We start from the raw sequence: 24,236 nt of genomic DNA, 5'->3' as shown, positions 1-24,236 counted from the left end.
CGGCACGTGGGATCTTCCCGGACCGGGGCACGAACCCGTGTCCCCTGCATCGGCAGGCGGACTCTCAACCACTGCGCCACCAGGGAAGCCCTCCCTTGCAGTTTAATTGGCTTCAACCAAGAAATAGAACAGCCAGAGCACTGAGCACCCACGTCAGCTGACCATCATGGATACGGTCAAAACAATGATGTGGTCCATGGACCTTAATGACCGATTTTGGTCCCTGGACCGCCAGAAACTTCTTGAGGTTCTGCAGCAGTGCCCACTTCAGAAAACCCTGTTCTGTGTCATCACATACTGGCCACAAGGCTTTGAGACATAACCGCTGTCACCACAATTGGCCTGGTTTGTTCCTAAAACCCCTCAGCCCCCACTATGCATCCTTCCCCAGGGAGCATCACTTCTATAGATGACGCAGCTAATCCCAGTTCTCGGTGTTCCACCTGGATTCACCCTGGGGGAGTACATAGGGGATTGGTTTGAACCCGGTATTTTAACTACACCTCATAGGTTCTTTTTCAAGATTTAAAGATTGTGTCTTTTTTAAAAGTATTATTATTTATTTATTTATACATTTATTTATTTATTTATTTATTTTTGGCTGCGTTGGGTCTTTGCTGTTGCGTGCGGGCTTTCTCTAGTTGCAGTGAGCAGGGCTACTCTCCTTTGCGGTGTGTGGCCTTCTCATAGCAGTGGCTTGTCTTTGTTGCAGAGCACAGGCTGTAGGCACACAGTCTTCAATAGTTGTGGCACATGGGGACTCAGTAGTTGTGGCTCGCGAGCTCTAGAGCACAGGCTCAGTAGTTGTGGTGCACGTGCTTAGTTGCTCCGCGGCATGTGGGATCTTCCTGGACCAGGGCTCGAACCCGTGTCCCCTGCATTGGCAGGCAGATTCTAAACCACTGCACCACAAGGGAGGCCCTATTTTATTTTATCTTACTTTCAGCCTCCCTGTAAGGCATGCGGGATCTTAGTTCCCCGACCAGGGATTGAACCTGCACCCCCTACAGTGGAAGAGCAGAGTCTTAACCACTGGACCACCAGGAAAGTTCCTCATCCATCATTTTAAATCTAAAAAGCAAAATGTTCTGTGTTATGGACACGGGTGTTTTTGGAGACTGTCCCCTGGGAGAGGTCATGTTATCAAAAGGAAATAGTTATACCTCTTGTCAGTTTGCACTTACACCCCTCTGTGGTTTTACTCAAATCCCTTCTGCCCTCCTGCCCTCCCTGCTCTCCCTCCTGTGGGGTGGCACCTTCTCTCCACCCTCCTGCGTTCTTTCTCCAGGACAGACAGGACTCACCCGGCCAATGCTCCCAGCAGCCAGGTTTGGGCTTGTCACACAGCACTCGGATTGGGCAGCTGGTCCCCATGCAGGTAAACTCAAACAAGGAGGTTGAGGAAAGACTGGGAACAGCATGGTGCCCCAGCCATAGGTCTTGGTTTTTCAGCCTTCAAGAGTCCTTAATATATGGAATCAAAAAAATCAAAAAACAAAAGCTAAACTCAAGAGATACAGAGAACAGATTGGTGGTTGCCAGAGGTAAAGGTAGGGGTGGGTGAAATGAGTGAAGGGGTCAGAGGCACAAGCTTCCAGTTATAAAATACCTAAGTCCCAGGGATGTAATGTACAGCACGGTGACTGTAGTTCATAATACTGTATTGTACATTTGAAAGTTACCAAGAGAATAGATCTTAAAAGTTCTCGGGCTTCCCTGGTGGCGCAGTGGTTGAGAGTTCGCCTGCCAGTGCAGGGGACATGGGTTCGTGCCCTGGTCCGGGAAGATCCCACGTACTGCAGAGCATCTGGGCCCGTGAGCCATGGCCGCTGAGCCTGCGCGTCCGGAGCCTGTGCTCCGCAGCGGGAGAGGCCTGCGTACCGCAAAAAAAAAAAAAAAAAAAGTTCTCATCACAGGAAGAAAACATTTTCTAATAATGTGAGGTGATGGATGTTAACTAGATTATTGTGGTGATCGTTTTGTGATATATACAAATATAGAATCGTTATGTTGTACACCTGAAACTAATATGTTATATGCCAATTATATCTAGATTTTAAATAAAGCAAGATGAGAATACCCTGGCAGTCCAGTGGTTAGGACTCTGCACTCCCACTGCTGAGGGCCCAGGTTCAATCCCTGGTTGGGAAACTAAGATCCCACAAGCTGCGAGGTGCAGACAAAAGAAAAAAAAAGGCAAGAAAAAAAAGATTGAAATAGGTGCTTAGTAAATGTCAGATGTCTTCAGCTTTTACTATATGAGTAATTAGAAATATAAATTTTATTAAAAACCCTGGATGTTCTTTTCTTTTAAGTCTTTAAGAAAAAGCAAAATTTAGCACTCCCTCTCCCCCTTTTTCCCCACTGACTTGGCCATAGAAACAGGAACTTCTAGCTATCCTTATATATTGCGTGTGATTTAGGAAATAAAATCTTTTAAGGCAGAGGGATTGCACTCTGTTAAACAAATAGCATGACTACAGGGTTTTATTAAGTTCCGTGGATGTGAGATGTAGTCATTGCAGCCACCACCCTGCCTCCTACCATATATAGGAAGGATTTTTGTACTTTTCTCCAGGCTTTGGAAACTCCATCCTAAGGATCCAGACTAGAGGGTTTCCGCCTCTTTTTTTTTTTTTTTTTTTCCTGGTGCTGCTCTGTTCTTGCGATGGGACTTGTCATTTCGAAACTTCTGAGGCAGAGAAGGAAATGAGGTCGCCACACCACCGTGGAGCGAGACAAGAACTCCAGCTCATCCTGGCGGCTTCTAGTCTAAAAATATCCCAACTTGGCAGGCAGGAAATTTCTTCCTTCTTTCCTTCTGGTAGACAAGGCTGGAGGCAGAATTCTTTCTGAATTCTGCTGAATAGAGCACGTGTCTGTAAGAGCCAAGTGCAGAGAAGAGCTGAGAGGTGTTTCCCCGGGTCCAACAGGTCCAGGGAGGACCCTTCACCGTCTCTTACTGGATGTCACTCCTTCAGCAACGAGTGTTTACCGAGGGCCTGTGATGGGCCTGGTCTTGCAGAAGGAGGGAGAGACAAGATCCCAACGCAGCCCTCCTGGAGCTCACCGTCCAGGGGCAGAGATGCTAATAATTACTTGAATCCTCCTTTGGATAAGTGTCGCAAAGGAGATACTCAGGACCAGAGGGATCTAGGCCCCTCTGATTTACAACCCAAGGCCAAAGGAAATGGGTTTCCAGGGTGACAGGACTCGATTTCATCTTTAGAGAAGGAAGAGTCTGGGGAATTCCATGGCAGACCAGTGGTTAGGACTTCGAGCTTTCACTGCCGAGGGTGCGGGTTCGATCCCTGGTCAGAGGACTAAGATCTTGCAAGCTATGTCGTACAGCCAAATAAAAAAAAAAAAAAAGAAAGAAAGAAAGAAAGAAAAGGAAGAGTCTGGTAAAAGTGAAGAAGTTTGAGAAGAAGGAGGTGGATGTTGATGAAAAAGGTTGGGATTCAAGATGGATTGATCTCCAAAAAGGGAGAAAAGGCAAGGAGGTTCCATGTTGTTCCCTGGGCACTCTGTCAGCATAAACATTAACCAGAATTATAGCAGATACATGAACGCTATAGCCAAGCTCTTGAAAAGGTCACTGAGATACCATCACAGCTTCAGGGGAGCCTTGAGTGATACCAGCTAGATCCCCGGCTGTCACGTTCACACTGCCCACCGTTGACACCACCCCCCGGAACTCCATCCACACGTGAGGGCCAAATCTTCTTATCAGGCATCTTATTTTGGGTTACTCAACTTTCCTCTGTTGCCCAAACAACATTGTAACATTGTAACAGCAGTAATGGAAACTGAGACGGGGTTTGGGAGGGGGTGAACACAGCAATCCTATCACTCTCCCGTATCAATGTGTTAAGTTTGGGACATCCCTGGTGGCGCAGTGGTTAAGAATCTGCCTGCCAATGCAGGGGAACCTGGGTTCAAGCCCTGGTCCAGGAAGATCCTACATGCTGTGGAGCAACTAAGCCCATGCGCCACAACTACTGAGCCCGCGTGCCACAACTACTGAAGCCCACACGCCTAGAGCCCGTGCTCCACAACAAGTGAAGCCACCACAATGAGAAGCCCGTGCACCACAACGAAGAGTAGCCCCCGCTCACCGCAACTAGAGAAAGCCCGTGCACAGCAATGAAGACCCAACACAGCCCAAAATAAATAAATTAATTAAAAAAGAAAAAAAAAGTTAGGTTTTCCATTTCCAGCTCCGTATAAAAGATGAAGAGAACAGGCTTGTGGAGACATTGTTTGGTGACATCCCATGGCCTGCCCTGGCCAGCTCCCCACTATGACACTTCCCGGCACCCGTGGACACATCAAGGTCCTGCCTGAAGTCTGATCTGTTGGACAAGAAACAGGCCATCAGAAACATGTGACCTGGGACTTCCCTGGTGGCGCAGTGGTTGAGAATCTGCCTGCAAATGCAGGGGACATGGGTTCGAGCCCTGGTCCGGGAAGATCCCACATGCCGCGGAGCAGCTAAGCCCATGACCCACAACTACTGAGCCCGCGTGCCACAACTGCTGAAGCCCACGTGCCTAGAGCTCAAGCTCTGCAGCAAGAGAAGCCACCACAATGAGAAGCCCACGTACCACAATGAAGAGTAGCCCCCGCACACTGCAACTAGAGAAAGCCCAGGCGCAGCAACGAAGACCCAACAATGAAGACCCAATGCAGCAATAAATAAATAAACAAAGGAAGAAACTTGTGACCTGGTTGGCAAAGCTTGCTGTCTCCATCCCACCATGGCTTGGAGGGAATATGAGAGACTAGACTAAGGGAACGAGGATTGGATGAGTAGGGAGGTGGTCAGTGGATGCTTTGAAAAGGGTTAAGTAAGGGTCATGTAGGTCAGAGGAATGACTCCTGGGCTTGGCAGAGTGGAGGTCATCAATGATTTGACAAGAGCAGTTTCAGGGGAGCAGTAGAGGTGGAAGACGCTGGGGGAGCAGCTTAAAGAGGATGGTGGGAGAGGAAGAGGAGAACTCTTGAGAAGTTGTGCTGTAAAGGATAGCAGAGAATGGGACAGCAAGAGGGAGTCTGGGCAAGAGGGAGGGGGTTTTTCAGAAAAGAGATGCTAGAGCATGTTTGTATGTTGATGGATTGGATGTGAGCTGGAAAGGATGAAATCCCAGATAACTCATTGTTCTTTTTTTATTATTATTTTTATTGATTTATAACATGCAGAAACTAACACAGTATTATTCACAAAGTGAATCAGTTATACATATACATATATCCACTCTTTTTTTATAATTAATTAATTTATCTATTTTATTTTTGGCTGTGGTGTGTCTTCATTACTGTGTGCGGGCTTTCTCTAGTTGCGGCGAGCGGGGGCTACTCTTCGTTGTGGTGTGTGGGCTTCTCATTGCGGTGGTTTCTCTTGTTGTGGAGCACGGGCTTCAGTAGTTGTGGCAGGTGGGCTCAGTAGTTGTGGCTCGCGGGCTCTAGAGTGCAGGCTCAGTAGTTGTGGCGCACGGGGTTAGTTGTTTTGCAGCATGTGGGATCTTCCTGGACCAGGGCTCGAACCCGTGTCTCCTGCATTGGCAGGCGATTCTTAACCACTGCGCCACCAGGGAAGCCCCCTCCACTCTTTTTTAGATTCTTTTTCTATATAGGTCAGTACAGAGTACTGATTTCCCCGTACTATACAGTAGGTCCTTATTAGTTATCTATTTGATATATAGTAGTGTGTATATGTCAATCCCAATCTCCCAATTTATCCCTCCCCCTGCCCCAACTCATTGTTCTGGATGTTCTTGACTCCAGCAAGTGAGTGGGTGGGCCATGGTGCCATTGACTATGATGGGGGTGGGCAGAGACCAAGAGCTGCTTTTGAGGACTTTTAACATGGGATGATTATCAGGCATCCACGAGAGACCAAGCAGGCAGTTGGGTAAGGCTGGAGAATAGCGGGAGCCCTGTGTTTTCTCCTCTTCTCTGAAATGTATGAAAACTATAGCATGAGCTGGGCCTGGGGATGTGACATTCACCATAACTTGCACAAAGCAGAGGAACGCGTTTGGCACTGGACAGCAAGCTCCTGGGTTTTGTTCACCGCTGTGTCTCTAGCACCTTGCGGAGCACCAGGAGACAGTAGATGTTCAATCAGTATTTTCCATCTGGATGGATGAATAACATCATGGTCCCTCCCAATCTCCAGAAACTGGGTGACTTTCTAAAGCCCGGGACAGATGCCTTCACAGCTTAATGAGAGAGGCCTTACTAATTATAACGATGATGCCGATGATTGAGGGATGACTTATAGTCAGGAAGGGGCAGTTGCTATTCTGAATAATCATTTAAATGGGTCACACTGTGATTGCTCAGAGGGCCGTGAGAGTCAAGGTAGGAGTAGGAGGGTGGGATAGGTGATTGGAAAATGGGAGGGAGGCAATGCTAATTCCACCAGTAAGCAGGGTTTGTTTTGGACCTCAGGCTAACTTCTTGATTTCTCCAGCCCTTTTAATTTTTTATTTTTTTTATGGTAGTGATAGAGATCTGCCACCCCAAATAACTGTAAGCACCACTAATAAAATCACGGAGCCTCTATGGCAAACCAGGGAACCTAGTAAACCAGAAGTTGAGCGCTAGTTCTCAGAAGCAGACTTGGTGTCTATTTGAGGAGACTTAATGGGGACCTGGATACCGTGAAAGAGGTCAATCATTTTCTAGCCCAAGACAACGGTAGGACTTGGCCTTGAGGAAGGGTCAATGGAAAGTGATGTCCGTGTTTGCTCCATTCTTTGCCAGTGTGCCCCAGGGACCTGATAGGAGAGTTTCCAGTTTCCTCTGGCTGAATTGAGCCGGTGCTCCCTGTAAGGTGAAGGGCCTGTGCTAATCTCTTCTTGGCAAGTTATACAGCCCCATGATTGAAATCACCAGGAGAGCATCGTGAGGGCCCGGGGTATGTGTGCCACAGAAAGAAAGAAGGAGGAGCCAGTGTGGAGGTGAGGGACAACGATGCCACGGACACTGGAGACTTCCTACAAGAGTAAAGTGAGGCCGTGGGGCAGGCAGCCAGGTGAGCAGCCACAAAACAATAGAGAGATAGCGACTCACAATGGGTAAGGTGTGCAATGGCCTGACCTCTGTGATTTTATAGAAGAGGAAATGGAAGCCCAACAAGGGTTGTCCGTGTCTTCCCCAGACATTTCTTAAGAGCCAGTTACGTGCCAGAGGCTGGGCCAGTGTTTTGGTTACCTATTGCTGCACAGAACATCACCCCAAAGCTCAGAGGCTTAGAACAACAGCCATTTTATTCTCCCATTTCTGTGGGTTGTCTGGGCACAGCTGTGTGGTTCTTTGCCCCATATGATGATGGCTGAGGCTGTGGTCATCTGGGGTGAGACTCAGCTGGACCCTCCGAGAGGCTTATTCACAGTGATAGCAGTTGGTGCTTGGAGAGTAGCTGGGCCTTTCATCCGGCGTCCCTCAGTTCTTTTCTTCTCCTTCTCCTCCCCCTCCCCCTCCCCCTCCCCCTTCCCCCCTCTTCCTCCTCTTTCTTCTTCTTCTTTTTTTCCGTTCTCTTCTTTCTGGCTTCTCCAAGTGGCTTGGTCTTCTCAAAGCAGGTGATTGATTTCCAAGAGCCAGGAAGTGGAAGCTGTCAGTCCTCTCAGTCTTCTTAAGGCCTGAGCTCAGAAGTCTCAGAATCCCATTTCTGCTGCATTCTGTGGGTCAAAGTCAGTCCTTGAGTGTATTAGTTATCTACGCTGCATAACAAATAATCCCAAAACTTAGTGGTTTAAAATGATGATAAATATTCCTCTCTCACAGTTTCTGGATTAGTCAGGAATCATGCAGAAGCTTTGTGGGATGTTCTGGCTTGGGTCATCACAGGAGATTGCAGTCAAAATGTCATCCAGGGCTGTACTCATCTGAAGGCTTGATTGGGACTGGAGGGCTCCGCTCCAAGGTGGCTCAGTCATATAGTTGGCAAACTGGGGCTTGCTGTAGGCAGGAGGACTCAGTTCTTCTGTACACAGGTCTCTCCACAGGCTGCTTGAGTATCCCCATTATACTGATGAGGATCTGAGTATCCTCAGATGTCAGACTTCATCACTTCTGCCATACTCTTTTTATCACACAGACAAGCCCTGGTTCACAGTGGGAGGACACTATGAAAGGGCATGAATGACCAGGAAGTGAGGATCACTGGGACCATCTTGGAGGCTGGCTACCATACGAGGCCAGCCTAAGATTCCAAGAAGTGGAGGAATAAACTCTACCTCTAGATGGCGGGAATGACCAAGAAGAGTTTGTGGCCATCTTTAGTCCACCAAATCCAGGCTCTAGGGGTTTAGTCAGAAGGGCTTTGTGCTCATAGAACTTACAATCTAGACCATGGTTTAGGTCCTATAGTCTAGGACCACACAGAAAACTAGTGGCAGAGAATGGGTGTGTCTGTCATCTTCATTATACAGATGACAAACCTGAGGCTCAGAAAAGACCAATCATATGCCCAAAGTCATATAGTGAATAAGTGGCAGAGCTGAGATTAATACTCAGACTCTTCTGACCCCAAGCCAAGCCCTTCTTTCCCTTATCCTGTACTGCTACTCGTTATGTTACCATGTTAACTTTTAAATAAAGGATACAAAATTGTATCTAGTGTAAAATGACAGCTATGTAAAACAAACTATGCTTTAAAAAAGAACAGGAGGAAATACAAACAAAATGTTGACAATTGTTCATAGGTGATAAGAAAATATGTGGTGTTTTTTTTCTTCCTTCTTCTAGGTTTCTGTGTTTTTTTCATACTCTACACTGAGCTTCTATCACTTTCATCATGGAAAAACCCAAACCATTTCCTGCTGTGGTGGATCACACAGACGCAGTGGGAGAGGGGGTTGCTGGGGGGTTGGCGGGTGGGGAAGGAGCCCTCCACCTGTGGATTTTGGTTCCTCCTCTGCTGTGTGGCAGTCATTGTGCTTCTGGTTCTTCTGAAAGGCAGTGGCTGTTAATTAGCTCACCTGTGCAAACAGAGCTGGGGCCCCTCAGGTGAGGTGTGGGAAGAAGAACCTTCTTGGAAGGAAGAGCTGTGTTGCTTGCACTCCAGGAGCGTGGGGAGCAAAGGAAACTAGAGGGCTGATGTTCCCCCTTCCTGATGGGATATACCTATAATGCTGTTTTCTGGTCCAAGCTCAAGGTGACTGCCTCCCAAATAGGAGTTTTTGTACTGGGATAACATGAGAGAACATTTGAAATTGATGCTTTCCTGGAAACTCCAAGATATGTAGTCACTGTAGATAAAAGCTGTTCAGTTGTTTTAAAGTATTAGACATTTTTGGTTGCCTGCAACCATGTGATAGCTTCTTTCACTTCTATTTTTGAGGCTTAAGCATATCACCCGATTGTCTTCCTGTATGCATTACACTCCATGGCCAGGAATTTTCCCTAGAGTAAACAAACAACAGCTTCCATTAATTGGGCACCTATTATATAAAGATGCTACACTAAGCATTTATGCATACACTTAATCTTTACAACAACATATGATGTGGATATCTCCAATTTACAGATGAGGAAACAGGAGTTCAGGGAAGTTCAGTATCTTATCCAAAGTCACATGGCTCAGAAATGACAGAGGCAAAACCTGAACCCATGTCCAAATGACCCCAAAGTCACTAGACTAATGCTGCTTCCCTAAAGAGAATATTATAACAACATTAAAAGACATTTGAGGGCTTCCCTGGTGGCGCAGTGGTTGAGAGTCCGCCTGCCGATGCAGGGGACATGGGTTCGTGCCCCCGTCCAGGAATATCCCACATGCTGTGGAGCAGCTGGGCCCGTGAGCCATGGCCGCTGAGCCTGCGCGTCTGGAGCCTGTGCTCCACAACGGGAGAGGCCACAACAGTGAGAGGCCCACGTACCGCAAAAAAAAAAAAAAAAAAAGACATTTGAAATCTTATATCCCTAAAGACTAACTTAAGATGGCAGGTTTTTTTGGACAGTGCAACGTTCCTCTTTTGAAAATGGACTTTGTATCAGAAACCTCTGTGTCCCACTGGAGATCTTCAGCCACTGCTGGAGTGGTCAGTTCTGTGACTGCTCCTACCGGCTGCCAGCAGGTACAGTCTGACAGTGTCTTGCCTCTGGCTCACAGCCAGCACCTCAGACCCCACCCAGGGCATCTCAGTTGATGCCCGCTCAGGGCCAGGCCAGTGCATCCTGGAAGCAGGGTGCAGGCCCCTGTGCAGAGCTTTTCACCAATGGGGGCAGAAACCATTGGATAAATGTCTCCCCCTCTCTCCCCCATCCTACAAGGTGGGTCCTGAGATTTTTCTTAGGGCTTCTCAGTCTCTCCAAATCGAGCAGCCTGGAACATGGTCACCCCAATAATGCATTATCAAACACCTCTGCCTCTATCCCTGCTTTGCTTCCTGAGCCTCAGGTATGCTCCCTGGGCTCACATTCCCCAGCAATGTATTCACATGTGAGCTTTGTCTCAAGTTCTGCGTTTGGGGGAACCCTGGCCAAAACAGATTCAAACATTTTCTTTGCCTAAGCTCTCACCCAAATATAGACCATCTTGTCTTCTGAATCGCATAGGTGCTGAGTACAGTAACCACGTGGACATGGCAAAGGCTAGCAATTTCACGCTTTTCATCTCTAATTCTGTTTAACCACCTGATTGGGAGTGGACCTTTCCCACTGACTTCTAGCTACTCTATATCAGGGTATGTACATCATGTTTTCAAGATTAAAACAAACAACCAACCTTCCCATATGTTGAGGTGGATGTATACGTCATTAAAAGGCCAGCTGAGGGAGTTCCCTGGTGGTCTAGTGGTTAGGATTCCAGGCTTTCGCTGCTGTGGCCTGGGTTCAATCCCTGGTTGGGGAGCTGAGATTCCATAAGCCGAGTGGCCAAAAAAAAAAAAAAAAAAAAAAAGACCAGCTGAGCCCTCCCACTTCGGCTACTTAAGGGGACAGGAGAGATGGTGCAGGGCTGGGGCCAGAACCTGTTGACCCTCCATCCCTGGAGTTAACATTGTGCTCCAGGGTGATTGTGGGCAAGCCAGAGATTGAATCTCCTGTGCCGACGTGGAGTAGAGGGCACGGTGGTTGGCAGGCAGCAAGGATGGCAGGTGATGTCAAGGTTAGAGGGAAAGTGAGGGAGTGACTTCTGTACAATGGATTCATTCTCTGCGTGGAGAGCACTGGGAGGGCCCTGAGAGGCAAGGCAGAGAGTCAGCGGGGAAAGGGAGGGAAATGTCAGTCTTTCTTCCTAGAGGTTCACTCTGGCCCTGCTCCACATCACTTGGAAGCCGCCATTCTGCCAGTGGCCCTCCCTCGGAATGACAGAGCTTTGAGACATTTCTATTTAATAACCTCCGGTCTCACATGCTAATTAGCAAGTAAATAATCGACATCAGCTGGCTGTTTGCTGCTCCGTGATGGCCGGGAATTATTCACAGGCGTATCAACCCACTGGGTGAGGCATTTCTAAAGCCCTGGAAGACTTCCCTCCAGTATCCCTTCCCACAAATGCTCATGTCTCCATGACGATGGTGGGAGTCCCTCTGTTCATGAACAGGTTTTTGGTTTTGTTTTTTTTTTGGCCATGCTGTGTGGCTTGTGGGATCTTAGTTCCCTGACCAGGGATTAAACCCAGGCCCTGGCAGTGAAAGCGCCAAGTCCTAACCACTGGACCACCAGGGAATTCCCAGGTTTTTATTTTAGAAGGAAAACCAAACAAGGGAGAAAGATGCTCTTCCCAGCCCCGTCATCTCAGAGAGTCAGCCCAGTGGTGGTGCAGAGTGAACGGAAAGCACTGGAGGCCACACGGCCTCAGATCATTCTCCATGAGGAACCAGAGGAAGGAAAATCCAGGAGTCGAGTGTCTTTAGAAACTCCAGCTGTATGGCCGCACCTTGTCATCACTCAGAATAGTTCGTCTGTGAAAACCTCGCCTAACCCATCCCACTGCAAATCGACACAAAGCCTGGTTCTTTCCATCTCTCCTGCCCCACAGATTTCCTCTGGGGCAGCTCCCCACCCCCTTGGATTTCCTTCTATCTCCATCCAACTTCGAACACATGATCCATCACTTCGACCCCCGTGTTGTCAGTAACCTGCACTGTTTTGTATTTCTCCTCTTCCTGACCCTGTAAATTCTTGACTCCGGATTCTCCACACCTGGGCCCGGCTGCTGAGCCCCACATAACCATCCATCCGACTCCGATCCTGGGAATGCCTCAAATGCACGGGCCCTCAGGGCTGCCCAGAATTCTCCCTCTCCATCTGGCAGCTCCCTCCTTCATTCCTCTCAGTGGCTTTTCCTGTTCTTCACTGTTTCCCTCAAAGCCCTTGTTACTACCTCCCACCCACTCTCAAGAGATGACTTTGCCTCTCACTTTAGAATTAAAATAATAGAAGCCAGCAAGCAGGAATTTCCTTAACTTCCTGCCCTCCATCTATGAATGAATCTGCACCCACACCCATTCTTGTTTGCAACCAGCTTAAGTGGAAGAGCAAACCCTCTTCCGCCCCAGGGGCAGCTCCCCTGTCCCCGTGGGCTTCCTGGCGACCCTGTCCTCTCCTGCCCGGCCTCTTCATTCTGGTTTCTTAACTCTTCTCAGCCCAACTCTAGGGAGACACTGCATCTCCAGCCCCACCTAAACTGCTTCTGTCAATGGCCTCAGTCACCTTCTGATTTCCAAATCCCAAGGTGCACTGTTCAGATCTCTCCCAACTGGACCCTTCTAAGGCATATGTTGCTTCTTCCTTCTCCAATCTCTTCTCCTTTGGTGACAACATTCTTACTTGTTATTTTTTTGTTTGTTTTTTTAAAATCACCTCTCTGGTTTCTCCTCTTTTTTTTTTTTAAATAGATGTATTTTATTTTATTTTATTTATTTATTTACTTATTGGCTGTGTTGGGTCTTTGTTGCAGTGCGTGGGCTTCTCACTGCGGTGGCTTCTCTTGTTGCAAAGCACAGGCTCTATGTGTGTGGGTTTCAGTCATTGTGGCACACGGGCTCGGTAGTTGTGGCTCACAGGCTCTAGAGCGCAGGCTCAGTAGTTGTGGTGCATGGGCTTAGTTGCTCCACAGCATGTGGGACCTTTCAGGACCAGGGCTCGAACCCGTGTCCCCTGCATTGGCAGGCGGATTCTTAACCACTGTGCCACAAGGGAAGCCCTGGTTTCTCTTCTTAGTAGCCTTCATCTGGTCACCCCTAAAACACTATGGGGTTCCCCAGCAATTATAAGTGCCTATTCTGTGTGCCATAGCTCCTGTGCTTAACTTTGTGGAAGCCTATAATGGTCTATCAATTTGTCAGTCTTTCTCTGCTAGATCTAGTGCTAAAAGGTCATCTTTATGTACTTTTTTTTTTTTTTTTTTACGAATACTGTCTTCATTTCCATCCCCAGTACTCAGCACAACACCTGGTACTTACTGAGCTCTCAGTGATTGCTTGTTAAAGGTGCAGCTTGTGGCACCATGGACCCCTAACCCTTTTTTTTTAGATGTATAAGTGGATCAACTTTTTGTTTTTGTGTACTTCATAACCATTTCTCCTGCCAAGAGTGCAATGCAATGTCAAAAAATTGAAGCAGGGATTTCCCTGGTGGTACAGTGGTAAAGACTCCATGTTCCCAGTGCAGGGGGCACAAGTTTGATCCCCGGTTGGTGAACTAAGATCCCACATGCTGGGTGGTGCGGCCAAAAAAGAAAAATGGAAGTAAAAAATCGTACAGCCTTTTTTTTTTTTTCGGTTTAAGTTTCATGAGAAAATAAGAATTATCTTGAAATGCCATAATTGGGAATAATCAAGTATACTGGAACCTGTAGGCTTAAGCTGGAGTCTGGGTTGAGAGAGAGACTTGGGTGATGGTTGGGGGGGGGGGAGGCAGATGCCAGAGTAATAACTTGGGTTTGAATTTCTATGACTTCTATAGGTAGAAAAGATTTAGTTCACTTTGTACATATTGTACCTATAGATCAGCTATTTGGGGGACAAAGTAAGGAATCTTGTTTGATATCTAAATTTAGCATCACAATCCCTGGCCTTTGTCATTGGTCACTATACTGAGTCACAGATGCCAAGCTCTAAAATCACTCTTCATTTGTAAGTTCAAAGTACATATGTATTTATGTATATTCTTTGATTTGGTTTTCATGCCAGCCCGAGCAGGCAGAATTTGTTATTATCCCACTTTATAGACAAGCACTCAGAGGCTCAAAGGAATTTAATGATATGTCTTGTTCAAGATCAAGCAGGTGGTAAGTTAGAGCAATGGAACTTAAACTCCAAGGCAGTGCTGCTGTATTGCGCTGTCTTTTGGTGAAGATCAGTGATATTTGCTTCTTTTGCCTTTTGAAGTTAGCCATCCTGTTTCCGGCAGCAAGGAAGGGCATTTTGGCAGGCACTGGAGCAGGCAGTTAGGAGGTCATGAATGCTGGCTCTCTCTTGAGCTAGTCTTGTGATCTTGGACACATTACCAATCCTCCATGAGCTTCAGCTTCTGCATCCGTAAAATGGAGAAAATAACAACCATACCTACCACACAGGGTTCTTGTAAGGTTTCAATGAATTAATATGTGCAAAGATCTTGACGAAGTGTCTTGCCCAGAGAAACCTCTTAAAGGTAGGACGTGTTAATATTATTATGTTATTATATGTTTATTTTTCAAAGCATCCAAATTTCTCACTTTTCAGAAAGAAAGTCTTCTTCTAAGGGTTCGTGCTAGATCTTATTGGCCTCCAGGTAAGGTTGACACTGTATTAATTAATCTAATATTTATATAGGGCTTGGCCCGGGCAAGGAGGTTTGGGGGGCACTCTGAGATGCACACTGCCAGCTTCCGGGGACCCTTGCGGTGGTGCAGCTCCAGGCACCCTCCTTCACTCCCCATCCCACCCCCAGCCCAGGTGGAGGTTTTAAGAGGTGGCCGAGACAAGCTTTGGGCTGTTTCTCTAGTGCTAACTGCCTTTGTTGCACATTTCCAGCTATCCACGACCGGAACCCTTTCCATTTAAGACAAGAATTCATTTTCCTTTGGGAAGGCCAAGTGAAGCAAATGGTGATCCCAGGCAGTGATATCTGCAACCCAGAGACTTAATCCTGACGAGGCTGATGAATGTGTGTGTCGAGCTGTTCCTGGCAAACACAGCACCTATCAGATATCACAGCAAAACAACAACAACGACAAGAACGGTTGTTCTTTGGAATCAGTTTGCTCCTCGTAGGAGGGGTCTAGGTGGAAGGGGCTGACTTTCAAGTCGAGGCAGTAACTTCTGGGTCAGATGTGTGTCTGGGACACAGGGATGGGGACAGGAATGTGTCTGGGAGGGTGGGCAGGGCTTGATGTCTTTGGAACCAAGCTCCAGAAGGGCAAGGCACCCTCCTGGGGTAATGACTGGGCCTGGTGATGGCAACGAGGAAGGGTGTGATTGCCGTTGAAGTATTTAAGCATTGTCTCACCAGTCAGAAAACAAGACTGGCTTGTTGCTTCATCCCAGCCCAGGGCCCTTCAAACTCAGATCTCAGCATGACCCACTCAGGGAGCTGTTCTGAGTTTCTCAGTAGGCGAAGTCCAGCCCAACTAGCAAGTCTCCCAACCGTATTACTGATTTTGAGGATTAAAAAAAAAAAGTTTCTCTTTATTTTTGGCAGTTGAATTTGGATTTCATTACAATGATCGACTTGAAATACGTGCCTGAGTGTGACTCTTGTACCACCTACAGCAGAATCGCCTCAGGAGAGGGGCGTTGAAAAATGCATACTTTCCCCAGTCCCATTCCAGACACACGGAATGTCTATTAAAAATGTTTAAAAAGATCCTCCAGGGGGAGGCTGAAAATGTGTCTTTGTAAGCCAATTTGTGGGATTGGACGGGAACAGATTTGCCTGACTGCCCTCTAAACCCAAATCTGAGTTAATTTGTCAAGCGGGAGACCTTGGTTCTCGTAGACTCAGTTTCTCCTTCTGACAGAAGCAGGTTCTGTCTCCACTTGTTGCTAGGCTGCAGGAAGAGGAAATTAATATGCAAAGTGCTGGGGAGAGCGCTGCTGCCAGGCTGGGAGAGAAGAGAAGATCTTACCTCTCCCACACCAGGCTCTCCCTGGTAACCCCACCGCCGCCCCTCTCCCCAGCCCCATGGGCGGCGGCCCCTTTAACAGACCTGACCAATCGCCCGGCCATTTCCGCGGCCGCTCCTCAGCGCACTTGTAGAGCGCTGGATTGGCCGGGCCTGGCGCGAGGCCTGCTCCGCCCCCGCCGCCCTCCGGTTGGCGGCGGCCGCCGCGGGTGTGGGGCGGGTCCGCCGGCGGGGCGGGGCGGCCGGTGGCCCGGGGGAGGGCTGGCGGCAGGACGGTGGCCCGATCCCGAGCCGTAGCGGGAGCTGCGGCGGCCGTGGAGCACGGGCGCCGGCGCAGTACAATGAGGCAGCCAGTGGATCCGGGGTGAGCGCTCCCGGGGCCGGGTGGGGCGGTGGAGGGAACGCCCGCCGAGAAGGCTCCGGCTCCTCAGGGTCCGGAGTACGGCCGGGGGCCGGCGGCCGTTAGCGCGGCGGGGCGCAGGGGTCCGGCCCTTACAGGGCCCCGCCCCGCTGTCACGGTCTAGGTTAAGTTGACAGGGACGCCTACCCGCGACGCCCCCGGGCGCACCCTTCTTTCCTTTGGGGCGGTGTGGGGGTCTGGGCTTGACCCCGCCGGAGGTGCTCTCCGGCCGGTCCCCGTAGCCTGCGGTCCACGGGCTCCGGGCTCGGCCCCGTCCGGGGAGGACCGTCCACAAGCAAACTAAGGGAAAACAGCTTGTAATTTTGTGAATGGGGCCCCGGGTTCCTGCCGCCCCCAGCGCTCACGTTGCGAAATGCCTGGAAGTCGAGAACCGCAGTTACTTTTACGCGGATCTTTTAGAGGCTTTCTGCGCCTCGGGTTGTTTTTCTCTAGCTCCTGAATATCGTGGGTGGCAGTGGGTGGTTTGCGTGCCTTAGACCTGAGGCGGCGGCGTCCCGAAAGCCGGGGGTTTGGAAGGTTAACAAGTGACATTGGGCTGAGGCCTAATGCCAGGTGCCCTGCCCCAGAGCTCGGGTGTGACGGCGGAGGCTGTGCTGCCGGTGAGCACACGAATGAAACGGTGGGACCGGGGATGGACTGAACCGTCGGCTTCAGTTGCGCCTCGCACGCTGCCCAGAATGCACGGCTGACGCGGGAGTCGGTGCAGGGGAGTTTTCCCCTTTTGAAAATGGTTTTTGGAAAACTTAGCCCCTAGGTGGGTTGATGGTTACTTAAACCATCGGTTGTTATGGTTACACGGCAGCCAATGTAAGGGCAAAGTCTGTTTCCACCCTCGCTCTTCTTCCAAAGCTATGAAGTACTTTGTCACTACGTCTTAATAGACGCTTCCCAGGGAGGGCATACTTTTTCAGAGTTGGAGGAAAAGCGTGGGCTCCATGAAGACAGGGATGGTGCCATATTCATGTTTGAAGTTCTAGGTCTTGACACCAGGGCTGCTCTGCACAGGAATGGAAAAGAACCAGCCTTTCACATGTTTTGATGGTTTTCATCAAAGGATTTAAAGGAGTCCTTTCAGGAGCCTGATGTAAGCTAGAAGGGAAACAATGAGTGACTTTTATATGGAAACCAACAAGGAAAAACGGAGGGGCAAATGATCCTTGAACTCTGGGATAGGGAGTGTTTGCAGAATCTAGGTTTTTGTGGGTTTTTCTTTTTCGATGCACAGCTTGTGAGATCTTAGTTCCCAGACCAGGGATGGAACCAGGGCCCTGGGCAGTGAATGCACAGAGTCCTAACCACTGGGCTGCCAGGGAATTCCCAGGAGTCTAGGTTTGTGGGTTTAGAGCTCAGTGACACAGTGAAGCTTATCTCCTAGGAGGTACTGAAAGAGCAAAAGTGCCATTTCTATCAGCTCTTACCCAACCCTTAAATCATTTCAGGATTCTTTGAAATTCTTCCAAAAGTTGGTGATTGGTCTAGACTTATGGAAAACAAGCAGCCTCCTGAGGTGATGGGGGTGATGCCATATGTGTTTTTTTTTGTCCACTGGGCCTCTCTGGGAGTGTCAGGGAAGGCTGGGATGGGGATGGGTAGTGGGTGTATGGAGGACTGTGGGTGAACTTGACTTGCCTGCACATTTATCTCCAGGAAAGGTGCTGTGCCTGAGAGGAAGGAGATTAACAAACTGATTCAGTTCAGATGATGGTGGTAATTGAGACAACTGCCAAGGCACCCGAGGGCTGGACAGAGAAGGGGGAAGAGAAAGTGCAGGGGTTTGGTGGGGCTGAGGGGGCTGGACCTTGTTGGAGGTTTGAAGAGCTGGTAGAATGTCATCGTGTGAGAGGACTGGAGAAATAGCTTTCACCAAGTGTATCGTTTGTGTATTAGAGATTATGGTTTTAGAATGCTTCTGGAAAAGAAGTAGGAAAGATTATTAGGCTTTTATGTAGAATAAATATATAGGATGTTTTGCAGTTTTGGTCAAAGTGAAATGGCATGTAGTCAAAAAATATTCACTCAACTAATTTTTGTTGAGAGTTGGCTGTGTGCCAGAAACTTTGAGGCATTATGGGTATGATGGAGAAAAAAACAGGTCAAGAATTTGTTTCTACATCCATATGATTCACCTTCCCTCCAAGTCAAAGCTCTTCTGAGGATTTTCTGAAGCTCTTGAAGAAAGAAAGGGGAGAAATGCACAGAATATTACTTAAGTAAGAACAAAACAGAACAATGGGGAAATTCTTCCTGCTGTAGATCACTTTTGGTATCAAACTGAATCTTCCAAGACTGATTTTCTGTGTCAGGATTGGTATCTCTTCATCCTCATATCTATTGACCGTGTCTTTTGATAGTGTTAAGTTCTCTCTTTTTTTCCCGTTCCCCTGTCAGTTAGTTTATTGAGAAGTTCGGAAGTTCATCAACTGTCCTTGTCCTCCAGGTGCTTCCAGTTCATTTTCTTTGCCTGAGTGTCCCTCAGGGTCTGCTTTCTCCTGTCTGATCCTTATTCTCTCCTGAGTGTCCCACTTGGGGATTGCTGAGGTCACAGGGAATTGCTTGTTCCTTGATTCTGTCCCAAAGCAGAAGGTGGCTAGTATAGAAAAGAGCATTTGTTGAATTCCAGCTCTGCCGTGTGCTGCTTTCTCTATTTGTGTATATATCCTTTCCCGTCTTTGAGCAGCCCTCTAAGTGAGATAGTTGCTGGTAGCCTCAATTTACAGGAGAGGAAACAGAGGCTCAGAGCAGTTCAGTAACTTGCCCAGGGCAATAAGCTGGTTAGATAGTGGAACAAGATTTTTTTTGGCTGTACCACACGGCTTGCGGGATCTTAGTTCCCCCACCAGGGATTAAACCCAGGCCCTCAGCAGTGAAAGCACAGAGTTCTAACCAGTGGACCGCCAGGGAATTCTCTGGAACAAGAATTTCAGTCTAGGACTTTCTGATTCCAAATGTGCTTTTTCCATCGTACCACATTGCTTTTTCCCAGAAGAAGGATGGCGGTTTATTTTAGTCTAGCACAGTGCCTTCTTGGACACATGAAAGGTCAGGTTCAGAGATGTTCAGAGAATTGCTGCAGTTAATGTGCTCATGGTCGAACAAGAGTTCGCACCATTGTGTCCTGCCTCTCTGCCAGGTGTGTTTTTGGGTAATTCATGTGGCTCTCAAGAAATCTGAGTTTACTGCCATGAAAAGTTGACCAGACTTACCAGGTCTGTATCCCAATGCTTCCACTCATCAGCTCCGTGACCTTGGGCAATTATTTTCTCTCTCTGTGTACCTCAGTTTCTTTACCTGTAAATGGGACAATATTCACATTTCAACAACGCTAAGACAGTACAGTTTGTCTCATCTTAACATTTCTGAAAAGTATCGTATAATCTGTGAGGTCTTAAGTTGTAGTTGGCAGTAACTTCCTTTTTCCTATGTAAAATAATGGTGTCATAGTCAGTGGGGTTCTAGGTCCTATGAACCACGGTAGTACATTCTTTATCGGTAGTTGTGAGGATTACATGAAGTCACTCGTGTGCCTGGCACAGCGTGAGCACCCAGTAACAGTTGCTTCTGTCGGATGACAGAATGTATGGTTAACTGGTAGGTGGCTCTGGGGAAAAGCTAGGGAGCATCTCGTAAGATTTGCCACTTGGAGCCCAGGCAGTAATCCATGATCTGTGGACTGGAGGAACGTTTTTCAGTTTGCGTGAAGCTCTGTCCTTTGGCTGACTCTTGTCCGCATGAGAAGCATTGACTTCAGGAGCTAACCAGCCATGGACAGACAGCTCCCTTTGTCCTGTCTGTTCGTTAAGTTCTTTGTCAACTTTAAATCCCAAGTTAAAAATAACTATCGTTGGGCTTCCCTGGTGGTACAGTGGTTGAGAGTCCTCCTGCCGATGCAGCAGCCGTGGGTTCGTGCCCCGGTCCGGGAGGATCCCACGTGCTGCGGAGCGGCTGGGCCCGTGAGCCATGGCCGCTGAGCCTGCACGTCCGGAGCCTGTGCTCCACAAAGGGAGAGGCCACAACGGTGAGAGGCCCGCGTACCGCAAAAAAAAAACAAACAAAAAACCTATCGTTATAAGAAGTTTGGAAACGTAGGCTGATGTGAATACTCTTATACGTGAATTTTAAAGCACCTCAAGGTTCTATGCAAGATTCCATGTTGCCTCTTGCCAAACTCCTTGAAATGCTTAATTGCATTGCGTGAAGTGTCTGTGAGGTACCATTCATCAGAGGGATGCTAGGAGGTCATGAAAGCACAGAAACCCTGGGTTTCTGAGTGAGATAGAGAGAGCACTGCAGTTGGTATTAAGAGACCTGTTTCCAGTCCTGGGGGTTTATCCTGTTATTATGTGTGTCTTGGGCACATCATTTCCCTACTCTGGATCTTGAGGGTCTCTTCCAAAATGAGGAGTTGATTTCTTAGTCTCCTCCCCCCACTCCCTCCAATACAGTGTCATAGATTATGTGAGTTTATGAATCTAAGGATCTGAGAAATTAAATGGTTGAAAGGAAATGCCTCCTGTAGTCTCAGGTCGATGTTTGCGCTAGTGCTTTTGTAAAGAGAAAAGAATGGGTAGGTGATAACCATATGAATAACCATCATTTACGGAGAATTACTGTGTGCACTGTTCCTACTTTTAAACCTCACATCATCCTATGAGTAGTAGAGACTAGCGTCAGTCTTATTTTTTTTTTTTTTTCTTTTTGCGGTATGCGGGCCTCTCACTGTTGTGGCCTCTCCCGCTGCGGAGCACAGGCTCCGGATGCGCAGGCCCAGCGGCCATGGCTCATGGGCCCAGCCGCTCCGCGGCATATGGGATCCTCCCAGACCGGGGCACGAACCCGTATCCCCTGCATCGGCAGGCGGACTCTCAACCACTGCGCCACCAGGGAGGCCCATGTCAGTCTTATTTTAAGATGAGGTAACTGAGGTTCAGAGAAGTTAAGTAACTTGTCCAAGATCACACAGCGAGGACAAGGGCTTATAGCTGAGACTAGAACTCAAGCTTATGTTGCTCCCCAATATGAGTTCTGTGGTTGTTTCAGATGTACCCTGCCTCATTTTGGAATCTTCTCAAGCCATGTGCCCTGGAAGTTTTCCCAGTTCAAAAAGTGAGATTTCCCTCTGCTTTGGGGTAATGCATTCCTAGTCTTTTATTGTGTACTGACCCCTGTTTAAATTCTGAGTTCTCATTCAGAGCATCTGCTGCGTATTGGGAGAACTTTGTTAAACCTAAGGACGAACTCTATGGGAGCTGCAGAAGACTTAAGTCCTCTTTGGTTTTTCTTTGGTGAAAAAACCACAGGCCAGGTCACTGTGAGCATAGGTGGGACTGTTGAGAGAAGAATCTGACCTTTCTGTAGGGAAGCTGCTGGGGTGGGGAACAGGGTGGGCTTTAAAACAACCAGGCAACCTTTGTCTGTTGGGTTTGCTTGGAAGATTGGTTCTAAGGGCTTTACCCCCAAGACGATGATGGGAACTAACACACTGAGCCCCTCCCCGGCTTATCCGAACAGTTGAGAATGGAGCTGGGCGAGAGGAGCCCTCTTCAGTCACCACCTTATTTCGGATTTGAGATTTAAACCCACCGCTTGGATTGCTCCCGCAAATAACCTTTCAGAATCACAGTGTGCATTTCATAAGAGTTTCATTTCACATTTGTTACTTAAAGCTGACATAAGCTGGCCCGTTCTCTTACTCAGTTTTAAGTCCTTTCTTACACCTAATGCTGTCTTTTAAGCAGTGTTCCTCAAAATGGTTCTGTTTATGGGCTTCCCTGGTGGCGCAGTGGTTGAGAGTCCACCTGCCAATGCAGGGGAAACGGGTTCGTGCCCCAGTCTGGGAAGATCCCACATGCCGCGGAGCGGCTGGGCCCATGAGCCATGGCCACTGGGCCTGTGCATCTGGAGCCTGTGCTCCGCAACGGGAGAGGCCACAACAGTGAGAGGCCCACATACCGCAAAAAAAAAAAAGGTTCTGTTTATCATTTGGGGCTTGAAATATAAAATTTAAAAATCTTTCCGCTGAAAGGACTGACTGAACAGTGATTATCACTCATTAAACAAGTATCTGCACATCTGCTGGAGCCAAGCACTGTGCTTGGCATTGGAAATCCAATGGGGAGCAAAACAGATGTGTTCCCTGCCGGCACATAGCACATTACGTAGTCTAGACAATAAACAAGTCAACAGACGTGTGCATTGTATATATTAAATTGTGATAATCGCGAAGTCTCCTTCCTCTGAGGAAAAAGAACAGGCCCTGAGAAAGAATAAAGGGAGGGAGCCAGCAACTGGGAGTGCTGGGAAGAGCACCTCAAGGGAGGGAGCAGGGTGTGGCAAGTCTGGCTTCAGGGGAGGAGGGGATGAAGATGGGAGAGGCAGGTGCATCACAGAGCAGAGGGGCGGGGCTGGGGCTCAGAGCCGGACACTGCTTGAGGCACCTTGGGAATTTCTTACAAGGGTTTGCTGACTCGTAGGCAGTGGGGAACTTGGCCTGGAGGGTATGAGCTTCTGTTCTGGGTCCACATTTCCCATCATTCTGTGTGCAAAGTAACCACAGGGCAGTAGGTAGGACTGAAATGGCTCCTGTGCACGTCCACTAGAGTCCACTGGAGGCATCCTGCTGTGGCTTGGTGTTGGACAGCCTGTAACGTGCTAACCATCAGCTGGCACCTGGGCAGTGCTTGCCCTGGAGCCTCGGCAGTGGGTGCAGGGCTCACCTTGAAGTCAGGGTGGACCGGAGGCATTGTTCCTCTGTCTGCAGGTGTCTGCTTTAGTGCTGGGCTGTGGGAAGTGGATTTTTAGTCTTTTTTTCTGATAAGAGGAGGCAGAGGCCAGTGGCCTTATTATCAGGTGATCAAGCATGATGGCTCCGAGTTGCTGAACGAAGAACCCAACTGAAGGGACATGGTATGGTGCTTTCTCATAACCACCCCACCTCCGATCACACAGGAGGAGAATTTCATAAAACAAGTCACTGGCTTTGTTAGTTCTTGACCTGGCTTGGGAGGTTTGGTAAAATTCTATGAACCCAGCCATATCAAAGTTTATAATTACCCTACAGAATATTTGTTAGAACCGATTGAATTTGTATATAACTGCATTAGTCCTTTTTTTAAAAAAGATCTATTATTCTGGAAAAAAAGTTTTGAATACACGAAAGGAAAGAATAACATAACGAGCCTCATGTTTCTGTCACTCAGTTTCAGTAACATTTTGCTAATCTTGTTCCGAGATAGTTTCACATATGAAGCATTGTTGGTGGATTTTCTGTCACAATATAAATGTATCTTTGGGATATAAAATCACATGGTAGATATGGTTCGAGAGAAAAAATTCCTGCATGCTGCATCATTACAGGACTGGTGTTAGTAGTTGAAATTCCAAATCTGAAATGAACATTTCTTGCAAGGCCCTTATAGACTTGATTATGAAAAGTAGGCACAAAATTAGATTACCAATTAATCTATGTATTTACTGAGAATATCAACTATATTGGGCAATGTGTAGGGTATATGTAAAAAGAGTAAGACAGTCTCTGTCCACATTGGCTTGTAAAATCATGGTCCCTTTCTTCCTCACAAGGAATCACAAGGTTATCTTCAACATTCCTGGCAAATAAAATATACACAAAGCCCGAACTATGAAACTAACTAAAAAGCACTAATTTTGTGGTGCATGTTAATTTAAATTCAGATTATAGCATTCACTTATAAAATCGAGGGGAACACAGTTAATATGTTGAAAGTCTCCATA

The 24,236-nt window shown here is 47.9% G+C and overlaps 2 protein-coding genes across 2 annotated transcripts in view; both read left to right on the top strand.

Moving 5' to 3' along the window:
- POLG2 (DNA polymerase gamma 2, accessory subunit) overlaps positions 1 to 24,236 on the top strand; it is a 209,842-nt gene that overhangs the window by 154,304 nt on the left and 31,302 nt on the right. The window lies entirely within an intron of this gene.
- The window catches only part of TEX2 (testis expressed 2), a 110,880-nt gene continuing 102,940 nt past the window's right edge, over positions 16,297 to 24,236 (top strand). Inside the window, exon 1 of the mRNA XM_082604288.1 lies at positions 16,297 to 16,430. The gene's annotated coding sequence lies outside the window, so the exon portion shown is untranslated. The remainder of the gene's footprint in view (positions 16,431 to 24,236) is intronic.

Source organism: Mesoplodon mirus, assembly GCF_964341445.2.
Source record: "Mesoplodon mirus genome assembly, chromosome: 18".
Taxonomy (NCBI): Eukaryota; Metazoa; Chordata; class Mammalia; order Artiodactyla; family Ziphiidae; genus Mesoplodon; species Mesoplodon mirus.
Note: the sequence above shows the minus strand (reverse complement) of the source record. Positions and strands in the feature narration are given on the sequence as shown.